The following is a 12963-nucleotide window of genomic DNA, read 5'->3' on the forward strand; positions in this document are numbered from 1 at the left end:
ATACCACTGGGATAATGAGGAACTAGGAAATCTTTACATTTACAACCTGGGAATGAACAAACATGGGCCAATGATTAGTGGATGGAAGAATCAGAAACAAGACTGGTTCAACCAAAAGTGTGGAAAAAAAAAGAGCAAAAGTAAGGAATATAGCTTGGGGAAAATTGAAGATAAGAAACAATAAAACAGAAGAAGCTTACAAACAAGCTAGAAATGATTATACTAAAGTCCACAGGGAGAAGGGAAACAATTCTGAAAGGGGTGTTGTACATAAATACAGAGTTGAACATTTTTGAATGCTTGCCCTCTTTCCAAGACCCCATTTTTGGAGGCACATAAATCACTACAAACTTCTACTTTTCATGTCGCTATCTTCAACTTTTATCATAATCACTTCCACATTGTTTATACCCTCTGTAACCTTCATCACATTCAAGTTTTTCTTGGCCAGAAACATGACTCCTCCGCCCTGTTTCTCATTTCTATTTTTGATCCAATGTTTATATAATCCATGTCCAACAATATTTGGTGTAGTGGACCCCTCTGCAATTCCCATTATCTGGTTTTTCTTTTGACAGGTAATCACTTAGTTCATTTAATACTGAAATCAATCCATCTATGTTACTATAAGCCAAGTAGTCACAGGCCACTTTCATTGATCTTAGGAAATTGGAGGTTTCTCCGACTATTTTGTCGACATGTTTGTCTGGTGCCGTGTCAGTGCTGATAATTACTCCTAGGTCCCTTTCCAAGTTGACTTTTTTTTTTAACTTCCTTTGTACCAATTTTGTATTGTCCCGATATTCTATTTTTACTTTATCCAAATTCCATTATACATTACTTGATGTTGAAGTTCATTTCACACTTTTGACTTCATTCCCAGACTTTATCCAGGTCTTTTTGTAGTGATTTACAATCTTCCTCTGTACTTACTCTCTTTAGTAGTTTTGCATCATCTGCAAAGAAGTTCATATAACATTCCACACCTTCATACATAGCAAACATTATCAGACCCAACACAGAACCTTGTGGGACTCCACTTATAATTTCTTCCCAGGTTGAGTTCTTGTTTCTAAGTACCATCCTCATTTTTCTCCCATTCAAGAAATCTTCCATACATTCAAATAACTTTCCTTATACTCCACTTGTTTCAATTTTTCTTGGTAGCTTTTTGTGTGGTACTTTATCAAATGCTTTTTGTTGATCTAAGAAGGCACAGTCTGTCCATCTGTCCATTTCTTGTACTATTTCTATTAGCTTTGAGTAAAAGCAAATCAAGTTTATGGCACATGATCTTCCACATCTAAATCCAAATTGTTTTGGATTTAATATATCATTCTCTTTCAAATGTTTAATCCATTTACTTTTGATAACTTTTTCACAAATTTTTGCTATTGTGCTTATAAGGGAGACTGGTCTATATTTAGTTGGATTTCCCTTGTCCCCTCCTTTGTATACTGGTACAATATTTGCATTTTTCCAATCTTGTAGTAATTTTCCTTCTTTGAGTGAGAAATGAATTGTGTATTTTGTCCATTAGTTCATCTATACATTGTTTTAATATCCAATTTGCAATTCCATCCAGCCCATGTGATTTTAATTTGGTCCCTTATTTCCTTCTGTGTCACAGTTATTTCTTTCATTGGGGGCATCTTTCTGTCCTTCCTCCCAATTTTGTGTACTTTCAATTGTGAATACATATCTAAAATGTTTCTTCATAATTTCAGCCATTTCTACATCTTCTATATATATTCATTATTCCCTTGATGCAATTTCACTATTTCATGTTTACCTTTTAGTTTGTCATTCACATACCTGTAGAATAGTTTAGGTTGGTCCTTGCATTTTTCTATTATGTCCTTTTCATGGTTTATATTTTCTTCCCTGTGTATTTTTACATATTTATTTCTTAGTTTGATGTATATTTACCACTTGCTCTTTTTTTTTTCTTTCTTTTTTGGTCTTTTTTCCATCTTTTCAAGGCTTTGTCTCTTCTATCTTTAGCCTCGTTACATTTTTTGTTGTACCAGCACTTTATGTACACCCATTCTTGTTTCTTCTTTGGTACATATTTGTCTATTCCCTCATTGTCATTTTCTTTTAATATGTTCCATTTCTCTTCCATCTTTGTTTCTTCATTTAAGTTTTCCCAGTTTGCATTATGAAAGAATTTTCCAAGTTTCTCAAAATCCATTTTGTTGTACATTAGTCTTCCTTTTCTATGTTTCTTATTTCTTCTAAAATCAATCTGTTCTTTTAGTTCGAACTCTATTAGTATGTGGTCACTCTTCCCAATTGGTGTCTTGTATTTCATTTTATCCACGATTTCAGGCTCTGATGTAAATATCAAATCTAATCTCAACAATTTTTCATTGTTTCTATACCTAGTATTTTCCTTTACCCATTGAGTCAACATGTATTTAATGGTCATATCCAGTAGAATATTTCCCCAAAGGTCTTCTACAACTTTCATTGTCATTTCTTCCAAACATATTTCTTTTGAATTAAAGTCACCCATAATTACTATGTTTCCTCCTTCTTTCACTAATTCAATTAATGCATTCTTTGTGTCTTCCAACATTTTGGAATGATCACTATTTCTCCAAGACTGGGGCACATATATAACTACAAATTTTCTACACTTCATGTCTCCGTTTTCAACTTTAATCATAATCAATTCCACATTATTTTTCCTTTTGGGGTCTGGGGTATTGGCTGCATGTTATTGTGGCAAAGTAGCATGCAGTTGATACTTTAGGGTCTATATAGGGTGCCCCAACAGACCAGAGCCACACATCATTTTGTCTGTGATAGAGGAAAACTCTGTTCATAGAGAAATGATGACACTTTTATACTATGACTGTCCCTCCATTATGCTGTCCCCTAACCCCTTCTTACTGTTCTGTACAATTTCTCTGAATATTCATTTCCTTTTTCGCCTACCTACCCTGTGGTGGGGGCAAAAGAATACTGCCACCAAGTATTTCCACTTGGATTGTAAGAGGTGAGAAAAAAGGGATGGGGATTGGGACTAGGCATCCTTCTCCCTGTAGCCCCACAGGGGACATTCCTAAAAAAAGTAAAGGCATAAGAGGGTCTAGGAGTTTTCCAACCAGCACACTAAGGTTTGGGTCTTTTAATGTGCGTGGATGTGGTACAGATGAGAGTAAAAGGGAAGAGATAAGTAGTATGTTTGTGAGAAGAAAGATGAATGTGTTGGCTTTGAGTGAAACTAAGTTGAAAGGGAAGGGCGAATGTAATTTTGGGAGTGTAAGTGGAAGGTCATCAGAAGTGAAGAGAGGGCGATGGAGGGAAGGGGTGGCTATACTATTAAGTGAAGAGATAGGTAAATGTGTAGTGGAGTGGAAGGAGGTTTCCTCAAGGTTAATGTGCATGAAGATGAACCTGGGAAAGGAGATGTGGGTTTTAGTAAGTGCATATGGGGCTGGTAGAGAGAAGAGTGTAGAAGGGAGGCTTTTTGGATAGATTTAAATGAGTGCATAGAGGAATTAGGGAGAAATGTCAATGTAATAATACTGGGAGACCTTTATGCTAGGGAAGGAAATGAACCAATTGACAGAGTAGTTGGGAAGTGTGGAGTTCAGGAAAAAATTGTAGTGGAGAGTTGATGGTGGAAATGTGCTTAGAAAGAGAGTTGATGATAGCAAATACAGTGTTTCGGAAAAAAGTCAAGCATAAGTACACATGGGAGAGGGTGGTGGATGGAAAGGTGGTAGATAGAGCGTTAATGGACTATGTAGTGGTAGATAGGAGTATAATAGGAAGAGTTAAGGATGTACATGTTCTAAGGGGAGCGGGTAGGGGAATATCAGTTCATTTTTGGTGGAAGGTAAGTTGAGAGTGGAGGACAGATGGAGAGAGAGGAAAATGACAAAAGGTAGGGAGGTGCTTAGAGTGAACTCTAAATGAAAAGGAAAAAGAGGAGTACAAGAGGAAGCTGAGGGAGGAGTGGGAGGGAGTGAAGGATAGAGTAGAACTAGGAGTGGAGGAGGAATGGGGATGGTTCAAGAAGGGAGTCACAAAGTGTGCAAAGATGGTGTGTGGAACAAGAAGGACAGGAGGAAATAGAAGAAAGGGTAGTGAATGGTGCGATGAGGAAACAAAGAAGGTTGTAGAAGAGAAGAAGCGAGCTTTCACAGATTGGTTACAAATTAGGATGAGGGAGTCATATGAGTGGTACAAAGAAAAGAAAAGATAAGTAAAGCACAAGGTAAAGGAGGCAAAGAGGAGAGAAGATATTAAATGGGGTAAGAGTATGACAGAAAATTTTGAAAGTAATAAAAAGATGTTTTGGAAATAAATAAGAGAGGAAAAGGAGGTGAATCAAGTAGAGAAGAAAAGGTAAAAGGTGCAGATGGAGATATGATAATGGAAGAGAAGGCAGTAAGAGGAAGATGGGCAGAATATTTTAAGGAGTTGCTAAATGTGAAGGAGGATAGGAAGGGAAAGATAGCTGCAGTGGGAAATGCTAAGAAAATGACCATGATGAGTGAGGAAAATGGAGGAGAAATAAGGAAGGATGAAGTGAAGGCAGTTGTTAAGATGATGAAAGCAGGTAAGGCACCTGGTCTGGATGGATGCCATGCAGAATGTCTAAAAAAAGGAAGTACAGTGATGGTGGACTGGTTGGTGAGGTTATTTAATGCTTTGTGGAGAGAGGGTAGAGTGCCAGAGGACTGGAGGAGTGCCTGTATAGTTCCACTTTACATGGGAAAAGGGGACAAGTGTGAATGTAGTAGTTTCAGAGGGATTAGCTTGTTAAGTGTAGTTGGGAAGGCTTATGGGAGGATCTTGATTGAGAGGATTAGGAGAGGAACAGAGGGAGTAATTGGTGAGGAACAGTGTGGAATTAGGACGGGTAGAGGTTGTGTAGATCAGATTTTTGTGGTAAGACAGATATTTGAGAAAGATATAGAAAAAGGGAAAGGATGTTTTTTGGGCTTTTATGGATCTGGAAAAGGCTTACGACAGGGTAGACAGGAGGGCACTGTGGGAGGTTTTGCGGATATACGGGACAGGAGGAAAGCTTCTAGGAGCTGTCAAGAGTTTTTATGAGAGTAGTAGAGCTTGTGTCAGGATTAGAAATGGAGAGAGCGAGTGGTTCGAGGTAAAGGTGGGACTTTGTCAGGGATGCATTATGTCACCCTGGCTGTTCAACTTGTACATGGATGGGGTGGTGAGAGAGGTAAATGCAAGGGTGGTGGGTCAGGGATTGGTGATGGTTAAAGAAAATGGAGAAAAGTGGGAGGTGAGCCAGCTGTTGTTTGCAGAAAACACTGCACTTGTGGCAGGATCGGAGGAGGGATTGAGGAAGTTGGTGACAGAGTTTGAGAGTGTGTGTGATAGAAGAAAGCTGAAGATAAATTTGGGTAAAAGTAAGGTGATGAGATGTACAAGGGGTGAAAGTGGCAGCAGACTTGAAGTGAGCATTAAGGGGGTACGCGACACCTGGGGGGGTGAATTTGGTCAAGATATGGCATTTTTCAAAACTGTGTTCAAAATGTTCGTATACCACTTAGAAATAAATCCCGACAAATAATTTTCCAGCCGCGCACAATTTAAAGGTCCTGGGTGAGGTTTAAAGGGACAGATTTAAAGGCGCAACCCACACTAGAGGGAGGCGTGCCACTTAGGACCTTCAGGCGCAGCAAATAACGTTGAAATTTGATTGAATTTACACTCGCCCAGTGTATCAACGGCCAATACGATTGTGGAGGGGAAGGGAGGAAGGTGGAGGGAGAATATTTCGCCAACTTTGTGCGAAACTAAGCGTTAGTTCCCGGCTAGCACTGAAAAGGGAAGTACGCATGTCTCATGAGCTCTCATTGCAATCTATTACTTTAGCTGGTACATATTACTCTTTAGTACAGTCATCATGGGTAGCAAAAAGAACAAATGAACATCACAATGACAAAAAACAGCAGTTAAAGATGGCAAGCAGTCAAAGACGACTAAAAATCTCACCACCTCTCACTCCACCACCGCCCTCACCTGCACCTCTGTGACGGTGACAGAGGTAAAGGACAACATTAGACTAAACAATTCAAAGAGGAAGATTAAATCCAAAGAAGAAAGCAAGAGGAAAAAGATCAAGGCTATACAGGAAGAAGAAAGAAGAAGGGACATAATATGATGCTGGAGGGGGTGCCCTACCAACATAGATTGGCGAGGGGAATCTGATGAGGAAAGAGAAGGCGCCCACTACTGGAAAATAAACCTCTTTCCAATGATTTAGATACCCTGAAGACCCCCAGCAGAGAGGTTTCATATGAAGAAACCGCCAAAGGTGCAAAAAAGCAAATTATATGATGTTGTCGTCTGTGCGTCGTCACTACTGTGACATACTTATACTTTAGTTTTTCAGTATTTAAAGTACTTATAATTAAAATATGTTGATAATTTTTACTGTACTTACTTATTATATAATAAGAATTAAGCCATGAAAAAATCAGTCAAATTGGTGAAACTATAAGCAAGTTACAGATATATTCATATTTCAAGTTGCCATATCTCCGTTCGATATTTTTCTACTTTTTTTAAATAAAAAAAAATCTAATATACATCAGATTTAGATGAAACTTACAGGGAATATTACTTTTATTAACTGCTAGGGCCGATCGTTCGAATATTTTGAATAGGATGAAAGAGTTTGGAGTAATAATGGAAACAAGAGCAAAAAAATTGTATTTTTCACGATTTTTGCCAGACATTAAAATTGAAATGCCTGTATGCAAAAGTATAAAGGAAATTGTTCAATTACTCAATGACCGGCCCTAGGTGTGCCTACTGACTAATCATAGCCAAAATATAAAACAAATTGGTCCACGTATTATGGTGCTGTGCACTTTTAAATGTCGCTACTGGTATATGTACATGTGTACATACATCATTCTGCTTCACCTAAAATGTAGGCAATATGGATACCTATTTACCTGAGAAGTTTCAGCTCTTTACTCTAAATATTTTTAGAAAATGACCTCCAGGTGTCGCGTACCCCCTTAAGGGAGAGTGACTGGAGGAAGTAGATAGTTTTAGATACTTGGGTGCAAATGTGGCAGGAAAAGGTGGAGTGGAGGTGGAGGTAGAATGTAGACTGAGAGAAGCGAGTAAATGCCTTGGTTGATTAAAAAGTGTAATGAGGAATAGACATTTGGGAATGGATGCTAAGAGGAGACTGTATGAAGGAGTGATTATGCCAACAGCACTGTATGGGGCAGAAACATGGAACATAAGAGAGGAAGAGAGAAGGAGTTTGAATGTGTTTCAGATGAGGTGTCTGAGAAGTATGATGGGGGTTACTAGGCTAGATAGAGTGAGAAATGAGGTGTGGAGGAGAGCAGGGGTGAAAAGTGAGTTGGGAGATAGGGTTGATGAAAGAGTATTAGGATGGTTTGGACACATGGAAAGAATGAGTGAAGAAAGACTAGTAAAAGAGGTATGGAAGGCAGATGTGGAGGGAGTGAACATGAGGGGACGTCCTAGGATGAGGTGGATGGATGGGGTGAAGGGGGCTTTGGGGAAGAGGGGAATGTCTGTTGAGGAACGACAGAAGAGGACAGAAGACGGGCAAATGGAGAATGGTTGTATATGGATGATGTTGTGGTGCATGAGCTGGAGTGGGTGGGGGGACAGGGGGTGAGGTAGTATGTGTGAGCAAAATTTGACGCAGCCCGAGGGGATTTCTCCCTGTCTTCTCCTTTTATGCATGGGTGGACGGAGAGGGGGGGGGTCAATATAATGAAGCAGCCTTGCTGTGGATGTGGTGTCTTGCAACACTGCTTCTGACCCAGGGCAGTGGACAAGGTGCAGGGATGACCCGTCATCCAGGAGGTGGTAAGATAAGAGGGATGGAATGGATGGGAATGATTTTATGCCTTTTTCTTTTTGGCTACCTCCCTTTAAAAGGGAAAAAGCCTTGGTATATGTATGTTATCTTTTTCGCATTTAAACCTTTCTCAGTCAAAAATATGATTCCACCCTGTTTCTCCTTTTTATTTTTCACCTAATGGTTGTATAGACCTTGTCCCACAGTATTTGATGATAGTGGACCTCTTAATTTTGTCTCTTTAATTCCCATTATGTCTGGTTTCTCTACTGACAGATAGTAATTTAATTCGTTTAGTCCTGAAATCATGCCATCTATCTTAGTAAATGTTATTCCTAATTTTTTTTTTTTTTTTCTTTTTATGTACCATTTTCTCAGCCTCAGGTCCAGTACTCTAAAAAAAAAAAAAAATTATTCTTTTCAGTCTCCATTCTTCCCTTATTTTTTCTTTATTTGCTTCATTTCTAAGTGTCTTTTCTTTCTTTTTCCTCATCACTTTTTTTTTTTATCCAAACATTTTTGTAAAACAAATTCATAGTACTTCTTCAGCTATCATTTGAGACAATTAGATTGCTTTTTAGTGATCTATACTATTTTTTTCAAGAGTACTGACCTATATATGTACTTTATTGCTTTATCCATTACCTGTCCCTCCTCTTGTATCTCCTTCAGAATTGCTTTTGCTACTTCTCTTCTTTTTCTCTTTGGTATCTGTGTACACTACGTTTTTCTTTAATACCATACACTACAATGCACTTTTTTTTTTATCCATTACCCAGATTTCCTTTTCTTTAATTACTGTTTAACATTTTCCTCTACCTGCTGTTGTACTATTTCTTTAAAGGTTATTTTCTGATTTTCTTGTTCTAGTTTCCATTGATTCTTTATTTCTAGGAAATCCGTCTCCTTAATTGTGTCTCCTACTTTCTCAGTCACTGTTTTTATTTCTTCTTTGACTTCTTTTTTTATGCCTCATTTTTAAATTTATCTTCATTTTTCCTTCTTTCAATATCACTTCTGACCATATTCAATTCGTTTTTTAGATCATTAAGCTCTTTGTTAATCTTGTCATTAGCTCTTCATTGTTGGTTTATCTCTCTGTACATTGCCCTATATTCATCTTTCAAATGTATTAATTCCTCCATCAAATCAGCAATATCCCAATTTTTTAGTACATTTTTATACCTAGTTTCTCTTTCCACATCTAAACCTCTACCTAATAATCCTTTCTTTTGGATATCCTGAAAAAATATTGGTGTCCTACCTCTGAGTTGATTTCGGGGTATCAATCATGCATGATTGTTTTGGTATCAGCCCCAGCGGTGACTCGACTCTGCTCATGTCCAAACCTCTCTTTATTGGTTCAGTTTTTCTTCTTTTTCTTTCTCCATTTTGTGTATTTTATACACTATTTACTCTGTGGTATTGGCTGCATATTAATGTGGCAAAGTAGCATGCAATTGATACTTTAGGGTCTATATGGGGCACCCCTACGGACCAGAGCCACACATCATTTTGTCTGTGATAGAGGAAAACTCTGTTCATAGAGAAATGATGATACCTTTATACTAGGACTGTCCTTCCATTATGCTGTCCCCCAACCCCTTGTTGCTGTCCTGTACCATTTCTCTGAGTATTCATTTTCTGTTTTTGCTGTTCCTGTGGTAGGGGAAGAGAATGCTACCACCAAGTCTTTCCACTGGAGTCGTAGAAGGCGACAAAAAACAGGATGGGGATGGGATTACGAGTCCTACTACCTGTAGCCCCAGAAGGGGACATTCCTAAAAAGAAAAGAAAAGGCATGAGAGGGTCTGGGAGTTTTCCAACCAGTACCCTAAGGTTTGGGTGTTTTAATATGTGTGAATGTGGTGCAGATGAGAGTAAAAGGGAAGAGATAGGCAGTAAGTTTGTGAGATGAAAGATGGATGTGCTGGCTTTGAGTGAAACTAAAATGAAAGGAAAGGGCAACTGTGAGTTTGGGAGTGTAGCTGGGAGGTACTCAGGAGTGAAGAGGTGACGAGGGAGAGAAGGGGTGGCTATACTAGTAAGTGAAGAGATAAGTAAGCGGGTAGTGGAGTGGAAGGTTTCATCAAGGTTGATGTGGATGAAGGTGAAGCTGGGAAGGGAGATGTGGGTTTTTGTAAGTGCGTATGGACCTGGTAGTGAAAACTGTGTAGAAGGGAGGCTTTTTGGGTATATATAAATGAATGCATAGACGATTTAGGGAGAAATGTCAATATAGTTGTATTGGGAGACCTTAATGCTAGGGTAGGAAATGAACCAATAGACAGAGTGATTGGGAAGTATGGAGTTCCAGGTAAAAATTGTAGTGGAGAAATGATGGTGGAGAATGTGTCTTGAAAGAGAGTTGATGATAGAAAATACAGTATTTAAGAAGAAAGTCAAGCATAAGTACACATGGTAGAGAGTGGTGGATGGAAGGGTGGCAGATAGAGCATTAATGGACTATATAGTGGTGACCAGGAGTATGGTAGGAAGAGTTAAGGATGTACATGTTCTAAGGGGAGAGAGTGGGGGAATATCAGATCATTTCCTGGTGGAAGGTAAAACGAGAGTGGAGAATAGGAGAAAGAGGAAATGGGCAGGAGGTAGGGAGGTACTTAGAGTGAACTGCTTAAATGAGGAAAAAAGGAGAGTGAGTTTAAGAAGAAACTGAAAGAGGAGTGGGAGGGAGTAAAGGATAGAGTAGAACTAGGAGTGGAGGAGGAATGGAGATGGTTCAAGGAGGGAGTCATAAGGTGTGCAAAGATGGTGTGTGGAACAAGGAGGGCAGGAGGAAAAAGAAGGAAGGGTAGTGAGTGGTGGGATGAGGAAGCAAAGAAATGTGTAGAAGAGAAGCGAGCTTTCACAGATTGGCTGCAAATTAGGACGAGGAAATTGTATGAGAGGTACAAAGTAAAGAAAAGGGAAGCTAAGCATAAGATAAAGGAAGCAAAGAGGAGAGCAGATGTGAAATGGTGTAAGAGTATGACAGAAAATTTTGAAAGCAATAAAAAGATGTTTTGGAAGGAAATTAAAAGAGAAAAAGGAGGCGAATCAAGTAGAGAAAAAAAGGTAAAGGTGCAAATGGAGAGATGATAATGGAAGAAAAGGCAGTGAGAGGAAGGTGGCCAGAGTATTTTAGGGAGTTGCTAAATGTAAATGAGGATAGGGAGGGAAAGGTAGTTGCAGTGGGAAGCGCTAAGAAAATGAGAGTGATGAGTGAGGAAAATGGAGGAGAAATAGGGAAGGATGAAGTGAAAGCAGCTGTTAAGATAATGAGAGCAGGTAAGGCACCTGGTCTGGATGGATGCCATGCAGAATGTCTGAAGAAAAAAGGTACAGTGATGGTGGACTGGCTGGTGAGTTTGTTTAATGTTTGTTTGAGAGAGGGTAGAGTGCTGGAGGACTGGAGGAGTGCCTGTATAGTTCCTCTTTACAAGGGAAAGGGGGACAAGTGTGAGTGTAGTAGTTTCAGAGGGATCAGCTTGTTGAGTGTAGTTGAAAAGGCTTATGGGAGGGTCTTGATTGAGAGGATTAGGAGAGGAACAGAGGGAGTAATTGGTGAGGAACAGTGTGGGTTTAGGACAGGTAGGGGTTGTGTAGATCAGATCTTTGTGGTAAGACAGATATGTGAGAAAGCTTTAGGAAAAGGTATGGATGTTTTTTGGGCTTTTATGGATCTGGAAAAGGCATATGACAGGGTAGACAGGAAGGCACTGTGGGAAGTACTGCAGATATATGGGATAGGAGGAAAGCTGTTAAGAGCAGTCAAGAGTTTTTACGAGAGTAGTAGGGCTTGTGTTAGGATTAGAAATGGAGAGAGTGAATGGTTTGAGGTGGAACTTCATCAGGGATGTGTTATGTCGACCTGGCTGTTCAATCTTTACATGGATAGGGTGGTGCGAGAGGTGAATGCAAGGGTAGTGGGTCAGGGGTTGGAGATGATTAAAGAAAATGGAGAAAAGTGGGAGGTGAGCCAGTTGTTGTTTATGGACGACACTGCGCTTGTAGCAGGATCAGAGGAGGGATTGAGGAAGTTAGTGACAGAGTTTGAGAAGGTGTATCAAAGAAGGAAGCTGAAGATAAATGTGGATAAAAGTAAGATGATGAGATGTACAAGGGGAGAGATTGGCAGCAGGCTGGAGGTGAGCATTAAGGGTGAAAGACTGGAGGAAGTGCATAGTTTTAGATACTTGGCTGCGAATGTGGCAGGAAAGGGAGGAGTGGGGGCGAAGGTAAAATGTAGATTGAGAGAAGCGAGTGGATTGAAAAGTGTAATGAGAAATAGACATTTGGGAATGGATGCTAAGTGGAGGTTATATGAAGGAGTGATTGTGCCAACAGCATTGTACGGGGCAGAAACATGGAACATGAGAGAGGAAGAGAGAAGGAATTTGAATGTGTTTGAGATGAAATGTCTGAGAAGTATAATAGGGGTTACAAGGCTAGATAGAGTGAGAAATGAGGAGGTGAGGAGGAGAACAGGGGTGGAAAGGAAATTGGGAGATAGGGTTGATAAAAGGATATTAGGATGGTTTGAACACATGGAAAGAATGAGTGAAGAAAGATTAGTAAAAGAAGTGTGGAAGGCAGAGGTGGAAGGAGTGAATATGAGGGGGCGTCCTAGGATGAGATGGATGGATGGGGTGAAAGGGGCATTACAAAAGAGAGGAGTGTCTGTGGAGGAAGGGCAGGAGAGGACAGAAGATAAGGGTGAATGGAGAGGAGTGATGCATGTATAACTCATTTTCACCATCTTTCCAATGGTCTCAATCTCCACACTGCTGTAGCAGTCTCCAGTTCTCCACAACAATCCCATTATTGCATTGCTGTCCATGTGTGAATGCAGGATATTGTCTTATGTCAGTGATCAATGGTACTATAGCTGTTGATGGACTTGTCTAATTTGTTTGCCATGGAAGTTATTTTCCTCCACGGTGGTCAGGGGGAGCATATTTGAGTAGTTACTTGTTCCATTTAGAAAGGTTTTGACTAACTAAAGTACAGCATTACTTATGTACGTATCCACCAATTCTTACTCTGGTTGGAGTTTTGAAATTATGATGTGACGTATCCACATGCTGTTAATGCATAACTGCAAAGAAATGTTAAAC

The sequence above is a fragment of the Oratosquilla oratoria genome, unplaced genomic scaffold (genome assembly GCF_046742065.1).
Source record: "Oratosquilla oratoria isolate Oo_2021 unplaced genomic scaffold, ASM4674206v1 SCAFFOLD62, whole genome shotgun sequence".
Taxonomy (NCBI): domain Eukaryota; kingdom Metazoa; phylum Arthropoda; class Malacostraca; order Stomatopoda; family Squillidae; genus Oratosquilla; species Oratosquilla oratoria.